At 44.0% G+C, this 6408-nt stretch overlaps 1 pseudogene; it reads right to left on the reverse strand.

Moving 5' to 3' along the window:
- Positions 1–2971: 2971 nt before the first annotated feature.
- Positions 2972–3755, reverse strand: LOC101339941 (programmed cell death protein 5 pseudogene; annotated as a pseudogene).
- Between the last annotated feature and the right edge of the window lie 2653 nt (positions 3756–6408).

Raw genomic sequence — 6408 nt, forward strand, 5'->3', positions numbered from 1 at the left:
GAGACAAAATAAATAATTTCAAATGATAATGAATACGTTGAATAAAATAGACATCTACGTGACTAATTACAATGCTAATAGTTACTCAGAGCACCAGCAACTTGCCATAATTGCCAAAGAAAAAGTAAACATCCACTTCTTACCAGAATTAAACTCCTAAATATGATACTGAGGACTGTGTAGTTAGCAGGTGGATGGCGGTACAGCAAAGGAGCGGTGGATAAAGAAATTGCCAACACATTGCCAGCAGGGCTTGGTGCATGCCTGCCCTGATTAGAATGATGAATTGTGATGTTTTGAAAGGAAGAAAATGGTTGTGTATACTATCCTATATTTAACTTTGCATAAAAGATTAAAAGCATGTCATCACATATTCTGTATCATTCATTTTAGTAGGCTGAGTGTGTGCTCAAATATGTGATAACTCTAGATCAGGGATTAAGAACTTCTTCAGGACATGCTTTTTTTTTTTTTTTTTTGCCACTGCTCGACTTGCCAGATCTTAGTTCCCCGACCTGCCCTCGGTAGTGAAAGTGTGGAGTCCTAACCACCGGACCGGCAGGGAATTCCCAGGGCATGCTTCTTTCTATGGAATGTACTTCGAGTTACATGCTGTAGGTCACCCTTGGAGACTAGTCTGTCGTGGGATGTCTGTAATCAAAGGCTGCTCATGCATTCTCTCATTCCTTTAGTTTTATCTTTATTCTCACATTTACTGAGTGCCTTATCGGGCAGGTGCGGTTTGGGGCACTGAATTGAGCAGGAGAGACGTGGTAACTGGAGCGCACATTCTAGTGGGGGAACCTGACAACAAGTAAACAAGAAACTGATCAACAAAAATGTTAACAACCCTTTCGATTCGGCCCCAGCAGGGTCCTCCAGCCCAGTGTCATTGGAGCCAAATAGAATGATATACTGAGTTCGGTTCAGAAGCAAAGGAAAGTTTTATTCTTTGATCAAAAAACGGAGAGGTGCGAGCTCGCACTCTCCCCATAGGCAGTGGGCAGGGCTGCTAGGGCTCTCCTAGCGGGGAGGGGCGCCGAGTTCTCGCGGGTCTGGCGCAGGCGTATTGCTCACACTCCAGGTCACGGTGTCACGCACAGCGTCTCCGCACACGGGCCCGCCGCCCCCGTCTTGAATCGCAGTGCAGTGCATCGAGCCTCTGCGTGGAGCTGTGGTGTCAGGCGCGGCTGTGTGGCTCTAGGAGCTCTGGTCCAAAGGGCTGGGTACAGGGCCTCTGCGTGTGGCAGCCTATGGGCAGGTGAAACTAGAATAAGCACAAAGGAGAAGAAAAAAAAAAGGTTAGACACTATTACCCAGCTTCTATTTTTATTTCCTGGGAATTGTTAATGGGCTTTACCGGTGGCAAATCCCTCCTCTGCCTTTTGTCCTGCTCTTCATTCTCGAGGGGCGCTGAAGGGCGCAAGTTCATTTTCTGTAACTACTGCCTCCTGATTTCGGGCGTCGTCATAACCCGGGGTAGAGGAGCAGAACGTCCCAGCTCCCTTTAGCTATGTATGTCACCAGGCTTTGGCTCTAACTGTTCGTATCCCTGAGTGAGACAATTTAACCTTTTGGCGACAGAGGATGTTACCGACTTAGACGTGAGGCCCCCCTCTTGGGGTCCTAGCTGAACCGAAGTCCCCCGGCTCGGTCAGGGTGTTCTTTACCCCTCAGGTTCGTGCTGCCAATAATGAAACTGAGTTTGGCTCAAGCAAGACCGGGTTTTATTCAATGGCCAGGGAATGGAGAAGGGTAGCTCATGCTCTAAAGGCACATTATTCCTGAAAGGAGGAAAGTGGGGGACTTTTAAGGGGTGAGAGGCAAGTGCGTCATCAGAAATTGGGGAAAAGGATAGAGATTTCCAGGAACAGCCCGGGTATGCGCAGTCCCTCAGGCCCTCTTGCACACGCAAGGCCCTCTTGCACATGCACAAACTGTGTCTAGCAGAGTACAAATGCCCCTTTCGGTGGAGATCGTAGTGTGGTAATGAAGTAAAGGTAACTTTCAGACACCTCCAGATTTCATCTGCGCAGGTGTGTTCCTGTGGTCAATTCAGAGCCGGTTTGGGGCAGTTGACCACTGTATATCTCTCAAAACATATACCTCTCAAAGCACAGCTGCAAAACATCTCTGCCAAACACCAGGTGCTTTTGAAACAAACACAGAAATGAATCTGGGCAAGTGTTGTTCAGCTCTCAGGAGTTGGTATGGAAACACAGAGATAAATGAGGGGAAGGAAAGTGGTGACCTTTATTTTGCCTGCTATCTTGGATCTAGCCAGTTTGGTCTGGTTTTGTTGTGGGCTTTTGTGGCATCCTGTTGATAGAACACAACTAGCTTCTATAGTTAAAAGCAGTTTCTGCACCCAGGGCCTGGGCCGCATGGCATAGGTGACAAGGACACCAGTCAAGTCAAGGTACATGGCCAACATATTAGCAAGAGCAGCATGTCTCAACTATCTGACTGATTATACTTTTCATGCCAGGAGTTACCATGACCTCAACTAACCAATTATATAGGGCTTCCCTCCCATAGCGAGTTTCTTGATGAGTCTCCCTGATAGCTTGACAAGCTGCAGTTGGGGAAAGAAGTATGGGTCTTGTTCATTAACTAGCTACCCATGGCCTCCTACATCTCTAATGAAGCCCCGTTTTTGCACTTTGTCTAATTCTTCCTTTATGCAGATTGGGAAATAATTGGATGGATCTAGCCTTCGAGGTATGAGGGGTAGTTGCCAAGTTACTGGTTCCCTGGCCACCCTTTTGGCAATCATATCTGCCTTGTTGTTTCCCTCTGCATCCCCCTTTTGCCGACCCCTACGATGAGTTACTACCACCTTTTTTGGAAGCTGTACTACTTCTTTCATTATTATTTTTTTAGTTTTGCATAACAAGTTTATTTCTAAAAGGCATATAGACAATAAACAAAGTAAACATCCCATCAAGATCTTAACTTCTGCCAAGTGTTATCTGTCCTAGAATTGCTCCATTAAGTCCCAGTGTCTAGACGTCTTAAATTCAATAATCGTCATCTTCATCAGAGTCCATTACTTTTCTTCTGTTGAATTTAACTGTTGTTTTCTTTTCTGTTTGTTGGTTTACTTTTTCGAGGATTTCTATTAAACCTTGTTCTGATACCTTCCCACTTAGTTGTCCATACCGTGCCATCTGTATAAGGTAATTCTCTACTGTTTTAGTTTTCTCAGGCTTTACAAGTGCTAAGTTACTTAATCGGGCCCGGGCTGACGGATCCAGAACTTGGGCTAAGATACTGTTTCTCATTTCTGCTTCCCTATGCTTTGCTTCCTGTTGTGCTACATCGCCAGGGTCCCCGTGCTTCGCCTGCAGCTCGGCCCGCCTGTGCTTCCTCAGCGCCTCAAGCTCCTCCTCTGCCACGGTGTGGCCGTCTGGAGCGAGCAGCCGCGGCCACGCTCCAGCCCACTCAGAGAGACCTCTGGGAAGCTGTACTACTTCTAAGAGCTTCAGTATGCTTAAGCCACGTTCCAGCTGTTTGTTCTCCTCAGTAAGCATACCTCTTTCCTTCCAAATAGCCCCATGTGCATGGAGGATGGCATATGCGTACTGGGAATCTGTGTAAACATTGAAGATCCTCCCAGTCCTGAACTCTAAGGCTTTTGGACAGAAGTCCCTGGAGGGTAGCCCTCTTGCTTCTGTGACTTGGGTCCAGGAGGTTACAGTGTATCCTGTCAGACTTTTCCCCCTCTCATAAAACTGCTCCTGTTTGTGAACCATTCCTTTTTGGCATTTGGAAGAGGCTCACTTCCTAGCTTGGGGCAACTGGAATAGATGGCGTCTGTGGTTTCTATACAGTCATGCTCCAGGGACCCCATTTCTGTGGGTATCAGGGTGGCAGGATTTAGTGCGTGGCAGGTTATTACGATAGCCACTGGATTGTCTAAAAGCATAGTCTGAACTTGAGTCGACCTTCCAGGAGATAGCCATTCTGTTCCCTTAGAACTTACTAAAATGTGAAGCTACTGTGGAGTCCATATAGTGAGTGGCTGACCAAACATTAACTTTTCAGCCTCCTTTATCAGGGCTGCAGTAGCTTCCTCAGCCCAAAGGCAAGGAGGCCATCCCTTTGTGGCTTGACCTAATTGTTTAGAGAAATAAGCAACCACCCGAGTAAGGGTCCCATGTTTTGACCTAATACCCCAAGGAGATCCTCCTTCTCTCATGAATGTAAAGGTCAAAGGGTTTAACTAAATCTGGTGGGGGGGCTAGGGCAGGGGCCTGAAGTAATTGCTTTTTCAATTCTTGAAAGGCCCCTTCACTTTCTGAATTCCATTCAAAACGATCATCATCCTTTCCTTTGAACTTTTCATATAGAGGCCTAGCTAATGGACCATAGTTAGGGATCCAGATGTGGCAAAACCTGGCCATCCCTGGGAAACCCTTAAGTTGTCTTCTAGTTTTAGGAGAAGGTGAGGCTGCAAATGGCTTCTTTCCTTTCCTGGGGTAGGCTTCTCTGACCTTCTGTGAGAATGAAGCCTGAGTGGGTCACCCTAGTTTGTGCTATTTGAGCCTTTTTCTTGGACACCTCATATCCTTTATTGGCTAGGTGTTTCAGGATGGTTCAGAGCCTTCCTTAATAAGCCTAGTGATCAGAATGTTGTCTACATAGTGGAGGAAGTTTCCCTCCTCCAGATGTCGATCTTTCAGGTCTTTAGCTAAAGTTTCTCCAAAGATGGTGGGGGAATTTTTGAACCTTTGGGGCAGGACTGTCCAGCAGTATTTTTTTTTTTACGTGTTTGGGTCCTGCCACTGAAAAGCAAAACTTTCTTGTGAGTCTGGGGCTAATGGAATACAGAAGAAGTCATCTTTTAAATCGAATACAGAATACCAGGACTTGGGGGAAATAGAGTGGCCTGCAGGGTGTAAGGGTTAGGGAGGACTGGATGTATATCCTTGGGGGCTTCATTGACTGCCCTGAGGTCCTACACCATCTGATACTCCCCATTGGGTTTCCTTACAGGGAGAATGGGTGGTATGACAGGCTTATTAGCATGGTCTAATTAGGTCCTGGTCATTTAGGCCCTGTATAACAGGGGCAATGTCCAGAAGGCCTCCTGATCGATAGGGTACTGTTTTCTGTTGGGTCATGTGTGTCCTGGTTTTTGATGAACTATCATGGGACTGGCTCCTACAGCTTGTCCTACCCATCCCTAGGCTCATACCTTGGGATTTACTCCATGGAGGTCAACTTGCTCTGTGTGGGGAGGTTTGTTCTCAGCTGTTAACATTAGCAGATTCTTGGGAGTGTACTAATTCTTAGAGATTCTTAATACTTCACTAAGTAATGAGATCTAACATAGAGGGGTTTTAAAAGAACTATTTCAATAAAAAAATTTCCTTTCATAAGATATTGAGAAAATTCTGATTAAAAAATGAACATATTTTTGACCTTACAAATATACTTCTGGGAATATTTTCTGAAGATATATGTGTAAAGATTCAGACACAAAAGTTTTTTGGGTTTTTTTTATGCTTCTCTCCTTTTTATTATATCAACATGCCAAGCATACTCCCTTTTCTACCTCTTGTTTTACTGAATCTGGAAGGCTTGTCGCCCAGATTTCCACTGGGCCAATGCCATACCGTCATTCAGATCCCTGTTCAAAGGTCTTCCTATCATAGAGACCATCTACTACTTCTTGTCACTCTTTGTCTTCTTAACCTGCTTTATTATGATTATTATAGTTTTATTGTAAGACTTAATCACCAGCTGTTATATTTATTTGTGTGCATTGTTTTTCTTGTCTGTCTTTATCCCTCAGTCCCAGAAATGTAAGCTCTGTGAGAACAGAGGCTTTGTATTCCCAATCTGGGACAAGGTAGATATAAGCAGTGAACACATATTCCGTAAATAATCCTTTAACAAATAAATAACATAAACAAAACAAGTTCAATGTCCATCAGTAGGTTATTCACCAGTGCATTAGGTAGCCATATACTGAAACTCTATGCAGCCTTTAAAATGGCATTTTTAGAAAAAAATATATGTATATGTATTTTTTAATGTGGTAAAATGTTCATAATAGAGTGTAAGAAAATGTATAGTTTGCAAAGCAGGCCTTTCACTGTCCAGTATTATTCTCTCTCTTCCTCTCTCTCTCTTTCTGCATATACGTAGCATCTTTGTGTGTTTTTATGTGCATATGAAAAAAGAAACAAAATGTTAATGTTAATTATTTCTGAGTGGAGAGAAATCAGTTTAATTTGTTCTTTGAATTTTCTATGCATTTTTAAAATTTGTTCTTTCTGTTTCTATTTTTTAACAAGTTTTTGGGTGTGTGTGTGTGTACAGAAAATCCAAAGTAATAAAGGCATTTTTAATCCTCAAATAGATGAAGCACTTGTGTTGAGCATTGCAGATTTTGGGGGA

Source organism: Tursiops truncatus, chromosome 7 (genome assembly GCF_011762595.2).
Source record: "Tursiops truncatus isolate mTurTru1 chromosome 7, mTurTru1.mat.Y, whole genome shotgun sequence".
Taxonomy (NCBI): domain Eukaryota; kingdom Metazoa; phylum Chordata; class Mammalia; order Artiodactyla; family Delphinidae; genus Tursiops; species Tursiops truncatus.